The sequence below is a fragment of the Schistocerca americana genome, chromosome 9 (genome assembly GCF_021461395.2).
Source record: "Schistocerca americana isolate TAMUIC-IGC-003095 chromosome 9, iqSchAmer2.1, whole genome shotgun sequence".
Classification (NCBI taxonomy): Eukaryota; Metazoa; Arthropoda; class Insecta; order Orthoptera; family Acrididae; genus Schistocerca; species Schistocerca americana.
Window position 1 is genome coordinate 184,849,438 of NC_060127.1, and position 16,888 is coordinate 184,866,325.

The 16,888-nt window shown below is 39.1% G+C and overlaps 1 protein-coding gene across 1 annotated transcript in view; it reads left to right on the forward strand.

Moving 5' to 3' along the window:
* LOC124550934 (zinc finger protein 2 homolog) overlaps positions 1–16,888 on the forward strand; it is a 91,789-nt gene that overhangs the window by 73,611 nt on the left and 1,290 nt on the right. The window lies entirely within an intron of this gene.

A 16,888-nucleotide genomic window follows, 5' to 3' on the forward strand; every position in this document is an offset into this window, starting at 1 on the left:
TGAGAGTGGTTGTGGCTGTGCTGATTTGTTTACTGGAGTCAGCCTTTTGAGATGCTGGAAGCTAAACAATCTGATTTTCTTGGGTGGGGTGGTGTTGTGTTGGGGGGGGGTGGAGGGAGCGTCACAACTGCATTGGTGAGGGCAAGTAGTTGCACTGATACTAGCAAACTCCAGTTATGTAGAGACATTAGCTTTCAGAGTAGTCTTTTTAAGAGATGAAGTAGACAAAGTGGGAGGCTGCATGGCCATACAGTATACAATTGTTTTTAGCTCCTGCATCTCGCTCTCTCCCCCCCCCCCCCCCCCACCCCCTCCCCCCGCCGCCGAAGACAAATGCCGCAGTCTCTACTCCAGGCAGGGTGATCTGCAGAACAATTAACGCACTTCAGACAAATGAGCAAACGACTTCTTTGTGGGTGGCCTTACACGTTTGCCACAAGTGGCTTCACCCCTACATGCTAGGGCATTAGATTGGACATTTAAGTGAAAGAAAGCTATGCTGATATGCTCTGGAAGTGTTGTGCTACTGAAGGTAAGAACAAATGAATCTCATTTCATCAGTTCCCGATTTTATTACATGATCCAGTCACGTTAATGTGACCACCACATATCGTCAGTGTCAGTGCACAATAACCACTCATAGATGGCAGGTGGCAGCACTAGCAGTGGAGGGTACAGAAGGTGTGTCTGGGGATACAAAAAAAGGTGCAAATAGGAGTGATTTATCTGAGGTCCAAATGGAAGCATTTCTGAATTGCTAAATTTGTAAACTGTTCGCAATCTGCCATAGTTAAAGTATTCTGTGCATGGCAAAATAGCAGTATTCAAAACCAGTGCCAAGGCAACTGGGGTGCACACAAGGCCATAGATGACAGGGGTAAATGATGGCTGTGGAAGTATGTGCAGGTGAATAAACAAGTAGCTGTTGAGCAGCTGACCACACAGTTGAAGGAAGGAGCTACCAACAGTGTCTCATCAACAATATTCCTGCACCCATACTGACTGGGGTTCATTGAGAATGAAGGCTGGAATTTGCACTCCAGTACTACAGCTGGATGTCCACTGATTGGCGACAGATGGCCTTTTCAGATGAATCGTGTTTTATGCTCAAATGGACAATGGATCATCAGAAGGGTCCAGGCTGGAACAGGTAGTCTTGTGGTCAAGGGGATGTTTTCAGGGCATTGCATGGGTGATCTCATTATTCTACAAGGCACTGTATCAACACAAGTATGCATTTATCTTTGAGGACTGTTTCCACCCCTGTATGCAGTTTGTTTTTCCTTGGCATAATGGCGTCTGCCAACAGGACAATGCAACATGTCACAAAGGTTACAGCATATGCGTATGGCTCCAGGAGCACCAGGATGACTTTACCTTACTCCACTGGCCACCAAACTCCCTGTATTGAAACCCAATTGAGAATCTGTGGGACCACTTCAGTTGCTTTGTTTGCACCATGGACCTTCAGTCAGCTCTGGAGATGGCATGGCTCCACATCCCTGTATGTACCGTCCAGAACCACATTGACTCTCTTCCTGCGTATCTCACAGTGGTCCACACTGCAAAAGGTAGTTGTTCAGGCTTTTGAACATTGCATGAAGCAACATTTTTGCAATAGTTCAATGTGTTGTCTAGCTCTGTTTCAGTTGCATATTCCCCAAGGCATTTAGCCATCTGGAGGTTAATTGCTTGTTGATTACTAGAAGGTTCAATCAACTGTGTTCCATTTCATAACCACTTTATGGATTTTAAAGTGCAGCATTGTCTTCTAAAGCCTTTTGAAAGCAAAAAGGTGAAACTTTTTCAAACATACCCTTTTTTCTTTTAACTATTAAAAACACATTGTACCTAGCAGTGTATGTTCTATTACTATGAACAGAAGTACTTGGAAGAATCCTTTTGTCAGGCTACCCAAGCTCTCGTGTTAGGCTGGGTACTGATGCCCACCATGGTACACCCACTCTGCTAGTACTTGGTAAGTTGAAGTTCATGGATTCCATCTCAGTCCCACAAGCTGCTAGGGAAATAAGGGTCTGTCCAAGTACAGCCCACCATTCGTGGGTAAGCCTTATACAACTAACATGCAGCAGATTCTCCAGAGGTTGACCACTAACAACTGTTTTGCCACCACAACCACACATCGCATTGAAGTGCAGCACGTTTTGCAGTTGATGATTTCTACCATTCTCGCATTAAGCCGAAATTCACACTTCCTGTGACATATAACATTCCACTGTCCGCCCACAGTAGCTGAGTGATCAATGTGACAGCATGTCAATCCTGAGGGCCTGTGTTCGATTCCCGGCTGGGTTGGAGATTTTCTCGGCTCGGGGACTGGGTGTTGTGTTGTCCTAATCATCATCATTTCATCCCCTTCGATGCGCAAGTCACCGAAGTGGCGTCAAATCGAAAGGCTTGCACCAGCTGAACGGTCTACCCGATGGGAGGCCCTAGTCACATTACATTTACATTTCTTTTATAACATTCCACTGCCATGTTGCACAGTAGTCGCTGAAGCATGCCCAGAGCTTTAGTTACAAAGGATTGGTGATGCTCATCAGTCAGCAGCTCGAGAAATTCAGATTCACCAGACAAATGCTGAATTCCCAGAAGCTGTTCACCATTTCCAATGACTTAGAAAAAATGTGTGGCTTTATGGACACTAGCTTCCAGTTTTGGTCATAATTTTGGTTTCTGCTTATCTCATTGCAAATAATTATTTCCTAATCATCATTAAGGCCTTTTAGGTACATTATTTTAATCTCTTTCTCATATTCCCCACCTGACCTTAAAAATTCACCCCTAGTTGGTAGCCTTGATAGAGCATCAGCAGTTAAGTTTTCCTATCCCTTTATGTATTTAGTTGTATAATTAAATTGTTAGAGAAATAATACCCTCCCTGTTATTTTGCTGTGATACAGTTTATGTTAATGAAAGTTCCAAAGTTTGTAGTTAAAATAAGCTCTTTCTCTTGGCCCAAGAAATAATTCTTAAATACATGAACATGGTTGTTGTGGTAGCCCAGGTTTTATGGTGTGAGGAGGCATAAAACTGACCTGCAAATGTCTGAACACACTACACTCACTGGTAAACATTATTTTGACACTATACTCCTTCCCCATGTGTATCTTTCCACGAGTGCACTCATCTCTGACTTTATTTTTATGGATGACAATGTGCAACAGCATCAAAGAGCTCAAGTAGAGGATCTCTTGGAACAAGAGGATATTTGTGTATTTTGTCCAGTTACCTTCTGTACTACACTTAGCAGTTCTTTCTACATATGTTCCAAGTTTCATCGAGCTACATTACTTGGCAGTGACACATAATGGGAAAATTACTTTTCACCTTATATTTTTGCACCCCAGAGTGTTTCATGCTGCAAATTGATGAACTACCAGTGGGATGGTTGTCAGTTTCTCTGCACATTTCTCTTGTTGTCTTGTGGTCTATTATCCCCCTACTGTAATGTACCTCTATTTTCAAATTCTCTTTTTTTTCATTCCAGTTAAAATGTCCTTCCTATTGCCACTCCTCCCCACCCCTGCCATGGGACAGAAATGGTGTGTTCTGTCTGTCTCGAGTGTTAGCCATGTTGAAGTGTGAGAATATGTTCGAAATGTTTGTGAATCGTGTAACTGAGGCAGGTATTTACCCAGTCAGATGTTGGAAACAGCCTAAAAACCACTTCCCGGCTAGCTGACACACCAGCTCTCATCACTCATCTGCCATATCGATTCGATGCTCCCTGAAATCTGAAATCAGCATGCTAATGTGCATGGCTCTTTAGGCAAGATGCTTCTGCTACTTTACTATTTTGGTACTGATTGCAGAAATCTGATTGCTGGTTTCACAGTTTAATCTTTCAACTTTTTCTTCTAAACTTTACTTTGTTCAAAGAATTTCTGTTTTCTGATTTTAATTTTAATATTGACAACATTATTAATTATTTCAAAATTATTTGCAGCTTTCTCTGTTTCTTTTGACCGAGCTCATTCTACATCCCACTGCTGAATTTTAATTTATTAAGAGTCCTGTTTTTATTTCACAACTGTACGGTTGTTTCTGCAATTTTACTACCAAACTCGCACTTTATCTTGCTTTTTGAGCCCTTGATTTTATTTTACTTAATCTTTGTTTGTTTTAGAACTGATTTCTTCAATTTTATTATTATTATTTCGCACACTCTGGCTACTTACTTGGTCTTGTGATTGCTTCAATTCACCCATTTCAATAGCTAATACTTTCAAAATGTGGGTGAACATAACATTCCCTGCCAAAAATGAACTCCCAAAGCTTGGATTTGAATTATCCCCTACACTCATGTTTGTTACCAGTTCTACTTTAATCATATTCACACATCGTTCCATTTCAATTAACAAATAATAATTTCACACACAATTTTTTTTTTTTACTACTGTCACTGTTCAGAAGAAACAAATAAATAAAAACTGCGCTTACTTTTTCTGTGGTTAAAGTCCCCAGACCAATCCAGTTGTTACACTTAAATCCACTCCAGGCATTTACTCCTTTTTTCCTTAAATCAGGCCACTCACAATCAGGTCCAATACAGTATGTCCAGCCATTCTAATCTTATTTACTTTTGTTTCCAATAAAAAATTCATTTTTAATAACTTTTTGTTAAAACACTTGTCATTTGAAATGAGCAATTTTCATTGGACTGTCAATCACACATTTCAATAAACCTAGCCACAAACACCATTTGTAACTGCCCAAACTACCAGTATGGCAGTTAAAAAAATATAGTTTATTATTTTGTATGTTGCTTCTCTAAAATAAGTAGAATGACAAATTTTATAATAGTGGTAGCTGCATGTTACTAAAATAGAGAAAAATACTCGTCTTGCATATCTGTTGACACATCATCAGTGGGGGTTGTAATCTCTTTGTAGCAGCATCCGTCAATCTGAATTTTTAATTTGTAGAGCTTGCAGACAACATTCACAATAACTGACAAATACACAATTTTCAGCTTGTACTGAAGTTTAATGAAAATATCTGACATTACACTGTATTACTCTATAAAAATAAACTGAAAACATACATATCCAGCACTGACCAACATTCTCTTAACACTCCCCCATTAGGCACAGCTTCTGTCTTCTATGCATGTGAGATGGCAAATGAAAAGGGAGCTCTTTTCAGAGAAGTAAAATTTTCAGTACAAATAAAATATCCATTTTCATTTTTTTGTATATTATTACAATTTACTTCATTCTGTATATGCTCATATCAATTTCAAAGTGGTTTGACTCCAACAGGAGTCAATAATATCATTAAAAGCAATCAATGTCAGTCTCCTGAAAATGAACCTCTTGTCATCATGGGGAAATAACATTGGCATGACAAGAAGCCCATTTTTCAAACTCTCAATGCTGTGTGTGCAATGCTTTACAAAATAGCATTTCCTAAATTTTAGAGACATTTAGGTACTCCGAATAGTTTTATGCAAAAGTAGTACATTTTGTAATTAGAATAGTGCCAATCAATACAAGTGATCCCTTTTTATTTTAGATTTATAAATGCGTATAGATGTTGCCAATTTGCACTTAGTCATAACATAGAATAAAAGGTACCAGTACTTTCTTAAAAGAAAGCAACACAGCATTTACTAATTTCTCTCAATTTGGGGCCAGTTTACTTGGTTGGGGGTTGGGTTGTTTGGGGGAGGAGACCAAACAGCGAGGTCATCGGTCTCATTGGATTTGGGAAGGAAGTCGGCAGTGCTGTTTCAAAGGAACCACCCTGGCATTCGCCTGAAGTGATTTACGGAAATCACGGAAAATCTAAAACAGGATGGCCGTACACGGGTTTGAACCATCGTCCTCCCAAATGTAAGTGCAGTCTACTAACTGCTGTACGACCTCGCTCGGTCCAGTTTACTTGGTTTTAGTTTTATGTGCACTGCAATGTGCTATAGAACTGTAGGGGTTAACCACATAATGTTAAAAAAAAAAAAAAAAAAACCTGCGCATATGACAAAGGACATTTTAAGGGTAATATATATGCAGAATTTGTATCTTAAATGTGTCCAGTTAAACAATGGCAATAAAGCAAATCTTTAAAATGAATTACCTTGAAACATCTTTCCATCACAAGTAACCTACCTGCCATAAATAAAAATCTATTTTTGTTTCAAATTGGTCAGAATTCAATGCTGAATGTTAAAATTACAATAACTCAAAATCCAAAATTTTTGGCTTGTATGACAATGAAATTTTACAGATTCTCTATTGAAATGGTTACATAATTAAACTTATGATTAAAATTAATGAGTTTAAAAAAATTTAGATATGCCAAAACGTTTTAGAAAAATGCGGAAAATGTTCGATATAAGTAGGATTTTGATAGGTGTACCTTTTCAACACACAAATTAACAGTGTATGTTGTGTCAACAACTGCATTTCATTAATCATAAATTATATTTTAATTATATAATGAATATGATAACAACAATTTTTTTTACAGAATCTTGTTTAATTATTTAACACTTTACGATAGTTGTTTTCAAGATATGTTATTATACAGAACCACTTTTATGTCAACTTAACAAAAAGAAGAATTTGTGTTCCAAATTTAAAGTAATGAAATGCTTTTACATTCTTACAGCATTAAATAATGAATGACAAAATGTAACAGCAGTTCTGGGACATTTCCATTCTCACAATCTGGTATTGACAACTTCACTAAATGTAGAAGACTGAGTGCTACACTAGCCCGATACGTTACAATACCAATGTTCAGTATGCGTAGGGATTTCTAAAACACTACGTATCAATCATGTTGTGGGAACATTGTGAGCTTTGAGAGGTCGAAACCTCTCTGAAACCCCAAGGAGACGATCTTTGGAAGAAAGTGGCAGTGCATTCTTGATGTTGTAAATGTGCAGAAGCTCTGTAAATTTGCTCTGTGATAATAAAATGATTCATGTACAACAGTATCATATATCATATGGTTATGGTTCTAGTCTGCCTTACTACCCTACCTCTCAACTTTCGGATTTTTTCCATTAATACTGACAGTTAAAGAAGCCCTAAAGAGAGTGCACAGAATAGTAAGAGGACAGGATCATTGTATAGAAAATGGTATGAAAAAACACAATGACTGATTCAGAACATTGTAGGTGTCAGCTACAAATTCACAAAGAATGTGAACTCACTGAGAAAATACATTAACCTATTTGGTGGTTTTTTGCTTCTCTTAACTAATATATCCTGTGATGATTTTCCCAATACAATTCCAATCCCAAATACAATACTACTTTTACATTTTATAACCACTGTCTTTTTCAGTTTCACATTTAAATTAAAACTGTTAAGCTTTTCAACAGAAACTGGCATAACTCTCCTTTCGGTAGTAATTCTTTCCATTAATTCTACTTTTATAATTCATGATTACCTATTTTCTCATTAGAATCAAATATTTCAAACAAGTTACTACATGACAACAAAAGTCATTGCAGTTCATTTTAAACTGTTTAAAAAATTCATTAACATATTTCTCCCACGGGTCAAGCAAAAATTGTGTACAAAATTTAAATAGTCTCTCCCAAAACAGATTCTTCACATACCATAGAATTAAAATAACTTTCTGCTCTTAATGTAAAGATTTCTGCTTCTATTTTTCAGGATTAGGTGACAAATGAGATATACTAATGGCTGACCCTTTCTTTTACTGAATCATTAGCTCAGTCAAATCATTCTTACATTCCTCCAAAGTTGTGAAAGCCAAACCTGAAATAGCTGCTCCTTCTGACTGTTTAGATTGTTCTTAGCTATTCAGTGCTAGCATCTGAAATTTGTTTTGCACTTCTACAGCTTCCCTTTTACCAGACGCTTTAATTTGCTTTAGATCCATATTTCCTTCATTAAACTGTTCATTTAGCTACTTCATTTCAAACTAAATCACATTGTCTAATCATCTCAGAATGTAATTCAGTATAGTTGTCTCAATACCAATATTTTTATGATTTTTAGTTTTTCCTGTGTGACTCAGGAATATATTTAGCTAACATTGTAGATTATTGGTCTGTCTTCTCATTAACTGTATCTAGGGTTGACTGATTTGAGAGAAGGGACCAGACAGCAAGGTCATCGGTCCCTTCGGATTATGGTAGGACAGGGAAGGAAGTCAGCCATGTCCTGTCAAAGGAACCATCCCAGCATTTGCCTGAAGTAATCTAGGGAAGTCATGGAAAACCCAAATCAGGATGGCTGGATATGGGTTTGAACTGTCATCCTCCCGAATGCGAGTCCAGTGTGCTAACCACTGCATCACCTTGCTCGCACTGTATCTAATTTGACATTTGGGTCAGTAGTTAACTGTCCTACATTAGCATTCGTCTCAGGAATGTTAACTATGATTTCTCATATCTCTCTTTCCAGATCAGTATCTAACTGCTCCATTTTAATATTTAATCATTCAAATCTCACCTCTGAATCTGCCATGAGTTATTTGCTAAAGTTTTTCAAAATGTCATCCAAATGCCCTTCCATATTTTGAGTTATTATTGCCATACAATCCAAATAATGTTTTCTACACAACACTTATTCATGCCAGTACTGTCACTTGCCATAGAAATCCACAACTTAGTTCAAACTCAATTCTCTTTCACCATTATAATATCACACAAGATAATAAATAAATTTAAAAAAAATAGTCTGATGTTTACATTGCATACCCGACTTTGTTGTGCAACACACTGCATCCTGAAATGGACTGTACTGTGCTGTTGTAACTCATGGTGCAGCTATGAAGCAGTTGCACAACTGTGTCTCTGGAGCTGGAAATCACCGAGTAGTCACTGGTCGCCCACTGAAATCAGTCTCTGTTTATCAAAGCAGTTGTCTGTCTCTCTTTTGTTCCATTGTCTTTCTTAAAAAAATGTTGTTTGTTAATTACACACCTCTGATTGTAATTTATTATCACAAAATTTCTTTGTGATAACTGTCTAGCACTTTGGTTAACAGGCCCAATTTCTTTCTTCAATCTCTTATTTGTTTGTTGGTATTAGCAACAGAACGTTTTATAGGTATTCACAAAAAAACCATTTATTCTAGTTATATGCTTCCTCCCAGCACTTTCTTATCAATTTTGTTTAATATTCTTGACTTCCATCACTATTTATAGTCCTTGTGAAGTTTAAGTTTTTGCTTCACCTCCAGAAATAGTTATCACTTAATCTATATCCCTCACTGGGGCACTATAAATGAGATGTAATGTTCAGTGTGTTAATGATCTTCTCTACCTTTATTTGGGACCATTATGCTCTTGAATTCTTCAAGAATTTCTTTCCTGATTATGATTGCTTTAAGTCTTAGAATTGCTATACCACATTTCTACAAAATGACTTGCATATTCTCTTCATCGATGTACACATTAATCAGATTATATTAACACCTTCTTGTTTCAGTATCCAGAACATTGTTATGCCATAGGGTAATATCGCTGGCAGACTTAAAACATTCGTTCAGGTTCTACCTGTAAGCCAAACCACTTGGGTCAATGACCAGTAGACTGACAGCTACGGGGAAATGCTGAGCAAGTTGTGGAAAACACTGAAGCTATCACAGTACAGGGGAGTAACAGAGCACCTGGAAAGAGCCACTTCTGCTGCCAACCTGCAAGCCGTTCCACGCCACAACGCACTGTACCTCACCTCACGGAAGCCGACAGCACCAGGCAGCAGTCATCACACAGCGACAGTCTCAACAAAGCTAAATGTTGACAGCAGATGCATTAATTTCTCAGTTTTCTATCTCACAGCCAGTCTAGCTATGGAGTCCGAATTTAGCAAGATGGTGATAAAGAAGTCAGGTAGTGACGTTGAGTCTAAAGGGAGTGGGAGAGAGCCTCAGAGCCCACACAGACAGGGAGAAGAAGCAGAAGCTGGTGTAGTGGCTATACTTGGATCATTAATGAGTCAAATGGGGGAGTTCAGAACTGAATTAAAAACTGATAGGGGGGATTTCAAGATTGAATTAAAAACTGATATGGGGGGTATCAAAAGTTCTTTGGGGGCCAAAATCAGAAAGTTAAATGATCAATTTGGGGATTTATCAGAAAAAATTGAGGAGGTAGAAGGAAATTCGAATGCTCAGATTGATGCAGTTGCTGTAGAATTAAGGGGCAGAATTGATTCAGGCAAGCAGTTTGAGCCATGCGTGACTCGTGTTCCCACCATCATGTATTTTACACCTTGTTTTTTTACGTACTTCCACCTCATTACGTTAATTTAAATTACTACTGTCACTGAGTTGCTGCTTCGCCTGACCGTGACCGACACTATCAGCGCATATCAGTATATCCCCTCTCATAGTATCTTTGTTCGACTGCTATGACTTCCCAGTTGTTGTCGGTTGTAAGCCAGTTCAGGTTGCGAGTTCGGGTCTGCCAGTCAATTGTAACGTGTCTGGAGCGCAGTCCAGACCTGCAAGTCAGGGAGTTGCAATGTGGCACTAGTGCAGTCAGGTTGGAGCAACAGTGAGGTCTGTGTCGACATGGCTCACCCGACCATTGCCGCCACGCATCACTTGAGCCGGGCCACTGTCTTGGTGGATCGACGGTCAGTCGTCCTGCCCGACGACGCATTTTGGCTCACCGATCGTCCGTGAGTTGGCTCTGTGTGTGTGTGTGTGTGTGTGTGTGTGTGTGTGTGTGTGTCAACTCCCAATTTGTCTTCATGTGTGCTTAGTTACTGTTGTGTATCGTTCAAGTCTTTGTCCAAGTGTTTGTCAGGTTGTGTGTGTAGTTGGACGACTATTTTAGATGTTCTCAGCATTCTGAGTGGAGTCGCTCGGTTGCTGCGGACCAAGGAAGTTATCTCAGCACAGTGCAGTCGGCTGGGTCTGCTGGTGGTCCCTGCGCAGTGTCGGAGTGTGTGTGGAGCTGTCTCATCGCTACGAGCTTTGTGGTTCACTAACCTAGGACGTCAAAGTTGAGAAGTGGTTTCAACTACCCAAGCCACGTGCATTCATGTTGTGTGGTCCGTTTCGGTGGTTTGCTGTTGGGGAGGTTTTCCTGTGAGCAACACCGAGTGTTTTTATTACTGAAATCTAGGTGCCATGCGGTGCAATTAACTATATTGGTTGACTACAATTCGGCACCAGCGGAATTTTCTGCCTTGTGGCCGTTAGTGTTCTGGTTACCTGCCCTGGTCACTGACGTAAATTCAGGCAGTGTTCCTTTTGTGTGAAGTTAACTATATTACCGTATTTCAAATTCAAGTGTACCAGTGGAATTTTCTGCCTTGTGACTGTTAGTGTTGCGGTTACTTGCCCTGGCCACTAAAATAATTTCTGTGGTGTCACTGCCAGACACCACACTTGCTAGGTGGTAGCCTTTAAATTGGGCGCGGTCCGTTAGTATACGTCGGACCCGCGTGTCGCCACTATCAGTGATTGCAGACCGAGCACCGCCACACGGCAGGTCTGGAGAGACTTCCTAGCACTCGCCCCAGTTGTACAGCTGACTTTGCTAGCGATGGTTCACTGACAAAATACGCTCTCATTTGCCGAGACGATAGTTAGCATAGCCTTCAGCTACGTCATTTGCTACGACCTAGCAAGGCGCCATTACCAGTTACTATTGATGCTGTAAAACATGTATCGTCAAGAGCGATGTTCACCAATTATGGATTAAAGTTAAGTATTCCAGCAGCTACGTACGTTTTTTGTTAGTCTCATTTCTTTGACCTGTTCCAGACCTCACGCCAGCCTGCGTGAGCTAAAACGCGTGCCTTTCGGCTTCCTCTCATAGTGGGTTGGCTGTCTTGCCAATCCACAACAATTTCATTCTTTCCTCACCTGTTGTTGCTGTCCAACATGGTGTGTAATTTTGACAGCTAATACATATTTCATTGTGGATTATCACATTTGTAACCTTTTGTGTTTGGGTTCTCATTTACTGATTGGTGGAAAGCAAGTCATTGTGTTGGTTGGTCCGTGACTGTCCCCTGGCTGGGTTACGATGGATCAAGTGTAGTTAGGCTCACCACCTGTCTCACCTCACCTGAATGAACGAGGTCAGACCAACCTCCCTGGAGGCTTCTGAGTGCCGTTTTCTTTATTGTCCCTCTCACCAGTGTTTAATTCTCTGTTAATAATCTATCATCGCCAATGATTTTAAAAAAAAATTTGTTTTTACTGGACTTTATGTATTTTGAATTTTGAAACATCAATTGTGGACCTTAAGTTGCTTAAAACCTCATTCTTGAAATAACCCTTTAAGCAAAAACATTGCAGCCTTCTGCCTTAAAATATTATGGAAATACATTTTAAAATTTTAAAATTTAATTGTGGCCCTCAGCCACTTGTATTGCACCTTGCATATGTTTGTTCTATCTACTTTTACCTTGAGGCTTTCCAGCCTAACTGTGATACCATATGTATTTTAATTATTTATTTGCTATTTTAATTGCATTTTTATTTTGTTGACTTTTAAGATTTCTTGTTTGGAAGCCCTCAGCTGTGAAATAATTGCCTTTTTTAAACTCGTAGTTCTAAAGGTTCGACTATGTGCCGATTTGGTTTAAAGGTGTTATTAAATTACAATTTGAGTGAGCCTGACCGACACCTTATTTGGCCCTTTCCACGATCCTAATCACCTGTTCTGCCCTGCAGGTTTAGCGGGTGTTTCACAGTTGTGTGACACAAGGAGAGACGAGACAAGGCTGGCTATGATTGATGTGGATCAGAAGATTGTGGCTAGTTGTTATAAAAACAGAACTTCATTAATAGTTCAACTGTCAGGGACAGCTAGCGATCTATGGAAGGAAATTGAAAATGTGGCTGCTGTTACTTTAAAGAATAGTGTAGAAATTGACAAAGTTAACAGTAGATTAAGTAATGTAGTAATGGAAGTATGGGCTGGCCTATGGTACAAGTACCCAGTGGGAAGACTTTCAGGAGAAAGCAAGTACAATGCTATAAATTTTCTGGCAGCATGCAAGGATTGTTTTATTCATGGTACGAGTGACAACAGCAAAATAAACTGGTAAAAAGATTGTTGGAGTGTTCTGCTTAGACATGGACAAATAAATGTAGTGAACAATTTAAATCATATAGTGTATCTGGACAGATGTTTCTAAATAGGTACTGTAGCCAAGCAAAACAATGCGGATTACAGAATTATTTTTTGAATGGGCCAGTTTACAGAGGAGGTAGGCAAACTACGAGAGAATTTTGTCAGGAGGAATTAAGAAGGTTGGTACATTTGGATAGGCCACTGGGAATTCTGAGTGAGATTTCTATTCTAAGGAGAAGGTTACCCGAAAATGTATAGTGGGAATTGATACATTGCCCAACAGATTTTACAGAAAATTTCTTGGATTTTATTGAGAGGAGGGACCAGGCAATGTGCTATAAGCCAAATTCAGGGTATAATAATTCAGGGAATAATCAGAAGAATAATGGAGACGAAGAAATTGTGTGAGTTGGGGTAATAACCACCATAATTCAAGCAGGGAAGGGAATCAGAATGGTAATTGGAGAGAAAATAGAGACAGAACTCAAAATGAAACTAGGAGGGATAACAGGGAAATATTTAATGATACCAGACAGGTGCATGGGGAAATAGAAACAGGAGCAATCAAAGGCCAATGCAGGAACAGAGAGATGGGAGACGAGAAATTAGTGCAAGGGGACCACAGGGACAAAATTCTTTAAACTGAGATTTGTTCCAAACAAGGTCCAATTTGGGACAATGAATCATGCAGGAAATAGGACCATGAGATGGAAAAATATTTGTGGGAGAAATAATGGTGGATCTTTTAAGAGTTTTAAGCAAAGGCAGTGGAACAAGGGAAGAGAAAGTATGGAATAAGAATTATAGGCAAACTAACAGGGGGTTTGTTGCTCATGATAAAAATAAACAAATGAGGGAAGAAAGGATTTGTGGAATGAAGGCAATTATGGGTAATGATGAGATATTTGGAAGTTGGTTTAACCAGGATGATAAGAGGAAGGCTTTTAGAAGTAAAAATAATAACAAAAGTAGTAATCAGGTGGGAGAAATAAATGTTGGGGGTTGGTTAAATAAAAGAGATCAAAATGTGGGGGATAATGATTCAAATAGTATTGGCTTGGCAATTATGCTAAGTAATGAGCATTTATCAGCTGTGAATTCCCCGGGAGAAAATGTATGGTGATGTTGAGTGTGTATATGTAAATGACAGCTGAATTAGCAATATGTTGAATGCAATGGAACTTTCATCAGTGGTAAGAGGTATAAATTATGTACAGTGCCTGACTCAAATGTTGTTGTAGATGGAGATATAAGGAAGGTATGTGCTCCAGCAATGTGAATGTATCAAAGAGTGAGCAGGCAGTAGATTCTGAATCAGATGTTGTCATGGGTAATGATGTCAATATGTGGCACAAGGCTGCAGAACATGTTAAGTTATGTGGAGGCACTCATTCCAGTAATGATATGGAATGTACCAGTGAGCAGGCCACAGTTCCTGTAACCAATGAATGAGTAGTAGTTGTAGGTGAAGTTTTTAATGTGCAGAATGTAGCTGCAGGTGTTGATATTGTGGTTGAAACTGTGAGGGATTCTGTTGATTCAAGTAAGTTTATGCCTGTTGCTAATGGTATGATCGAAGAAGCTGGGCAGACACATTTTTCCAAGGAAGCATGGGAGAATAAGGCAGAGAATGATTTTGATTCTGATGATTGGATAGCCAGGGCAAAATGGTTTCAGAAGTGGGCACCTGAGAATTGGGAGTTTAGCAAGCATGATTATGCCAGGCAAATCAGGAATTTATGCAGGGAAAGTGAGGTTGTATATATGCTTACAAGGAAATAGTTAATGGGGATAAAGATGATAAATCATTGGATGAAGTATGTGTACTTCTGATTGGAAAAGATGGTATAGGTGATAATAATACTGTGAATAATGATACAAATGTTGAGGATGTTGATGAAATCCAACATTTCATAGTGTATAATGATGATGAGGAGCTAATTAGTCAACAGATGGGGAAAGATGAGTGTGGTTATGATGCTGATGACTGGGTTAATTCTGCAAAGTTGTACCATCAGTTGATACCAGAGACCTGGCAGGAAAAAAAATATAGAGTTGCTAGAAAGCTAGGGGGGTTGAGTGTAGGAAACTCTGGAATTAAAGAGGCCTTTGATTTAATATTTTCAGGGGATAAGGATACTGAATCTTTTAGTGAAGAGCCAGTGTGCACCATGACTGAAGATTGCATACATGAGATAGAGGAGGAGTTGTTGTCCAAAACAGAATTGAAGCATGATTTTAGCTGATAATAGATATTCGTGTGGCAGGGGTCTGTGGAATTGATTTGGTGGATATTGCAAGTTCTGTGTCTGGGGTGGCATAGAGCTTTTGTGATCATATTAAGAACAGGGAAACAGTGGAATTTCCAGTCACAGGGGTGAGATTTAAAAATGCTGCAGGAACTTTCAGTAAACCAGTGAAAAGGAAGCAGTTCTAGATGTAAACATTGGAGGTGAAGTATTGAGTCACTCATTTTTGGTGGTCCCAAATTTAAGTATGAATCTGGTGTTGGGGATTGATTTCCTGAGTAAATATGAGGCATACATAAATTGTAAGGACCAGATGGTGGAACTGAATAATGTTGAAGGCAGAAAAAGGGTTAAATTAAAAAATGCATTCAATTATGAAGAATTGGTGACTAGTCTGCATAAAGCACAGTGCACAATGGATGAGATGGAGGTTGAGAAAGAGATAAGGAGTAAAGCAAATGGTATAAAGTGGATTTCTGAGGATGAGAAGGCAGAATTATATAAACTATTGAGTAAAAACAAGGATGTGTTTTCTGAAAAAAACAGGGAAGGTGACTGATTTTGAGTGTTCACTCAGGGTGAACCCATTGAAGTCAGGCCATACTCTATAGCACTGGCAGAGAGAGAGGCAGTTAGAGAAGAACTACAGCTAATGTGAGATTGGGGAATTGTGAAACATTGCAGGAGTGAATATTGCAACCCAGTAGTAGTAGTCAAGGAGGAGGACAAATTGGTGTGCTTGGTTCTAGATGCTAGGAGGTTGAACAAAATAACTGTAAGGGAAACCGACCACCCTGAGAACATGAATGAATTGATTTTAGGATTCAAAAATGTAAAACTATTAACAACTATGGATTTGATGACTGGGTTTTGGCAGATGCCTTTAACAGTGTGAATAGCAGTGCCACTGGGTTGACCTCATGATGTAATGTGGAATAAAAAGGCAGCCAACCTGATAGCTGAGACACTGAGCTGTCTGCCAGACACATCTATTTCTGAACAAGCGAGACAGAAGCTAATTACTGGACAACTGGCAAAAAGGGCCTTACAGATAAAACATAGGCATGATTTAAGATACAAGTCTACAAAGTGCAAGGTGGCTGACATAGTATTAGTAAAGACAAAGGAACAGTTAAAGGATTTAGACACTGAGATCAAAAAGGTTTTTTGAATTGTACCATGGCCCATTTGTTGTGGTAAGCTGCCCTCACCCAAATGCTTACATGTTGGAGTATCCTAAGTCACATAAACCATTGGGACTCAGGAATGTAACTGAGCTTCAACTGTACAAACAGCCACTGTAATCGGGTTGAATCCTTTTTTTTAATGGTAAGAATAGGCGTTTACTCAATGGTGCTTATATACTGAGGATAATTTATCATGTGTATGTTAGCGAAGTTCTTCTCCTTCCTGTACACTATTTACATATGTGTTTAGCTTTAAGAGTTTTCTGGATGGCCGTGTGGTTTTCATGTTTATTTTGGTAAAAGTATAGTGGTACCTGATGTTGTGGAACAGCTGGTTGACACAGCTAATGCTCTCATAATGACTAGTGATACAGTCTACAACAGTCGTAGTCACTGTACATCACT